Raw genomic sequence first — 847 nt, 5'->3', positions numbered from 1 at the left:
GAAAGAGAAAAAAAAATGTGCACTGCGCAGAAACTGGCCCTATCAGATATTAAAACGTGTTTAACGCCACCGTGATTTAAATATTCTTGTACAGGGTCTCTAGAACAGAATAAAACGCCCAGGGGCAGAGCCTCATATACATAAATAAGTTCCCCTGTTAATATTAGTAGGAAATCAAGGAGGTCTTCAGAGATACAAGGGAAATGGCTGTTCACTTCAGTAAAAAGTGCTGAAATGAATACCTTAGGTATCTATCTACTAAATGGCAACATAAACCGGAACCTCACAGTATGTACCAAAATAAACACATACACCCCAGTCCCTCCCAGTGCTAAGCATGGTAGTTAGCACTTATCATGTGTTAAACACTGTGTATTGGATGGCTGGCTGGATGGATTGATAGGTGACAGAAAATTCCTGAGAGAATACACTATGGAAAATGATGGCTTTTTAAAAATTTTCCTAGAGACTTCCATATTCAGAACTGTCTTGAGCAATGTCCTCAGGAAAATTTGTCCCATAGTTAAATTTTTCGTCCTGCTATTGCAGAGAGTATAATGAGTAAGAGGTGGGGTCAAAGCAGATTAGCACTGTTGAGCCTAGAAATGCAAGGCCTGGAGGATGAAGTAGTTTATATTGAAATCTGGAAGACCCAACCTCCTCCTGGGTTCTCCCTATAATGTGCACAACCTAAACCAACTCTTCGATCTTCCAGCTTTGGGTGCTGCTGCTAAGTCACCCCAGTCATGTCCGACTCTGTGTGACCCCATATACGGCAGCCCACCAGGCTGCCCCATCCCTGGGATTCTCCAGGCAAGAACACTGGAGTGGGTTGCCATTTCCTTCT

The sequence above is a fragment of the Bos taurus genome, chromosome X (genome assembly GCF_002263795.3).
Source record: "Bos taurus isolate L1 Dominette 01449 registration number 42190680 breed Hereford chromosome X, ARS-UCD2.0, whole genome shotgun sequence".
Lineage (NCBI taxonomy): Eukaryota > Metazoa > Chordata > Mammalia > Artiodactyla > Bovidae > Bos > Bos taurus.
This window is presented reverse-complemented; position numbering follows the sequence as displayed.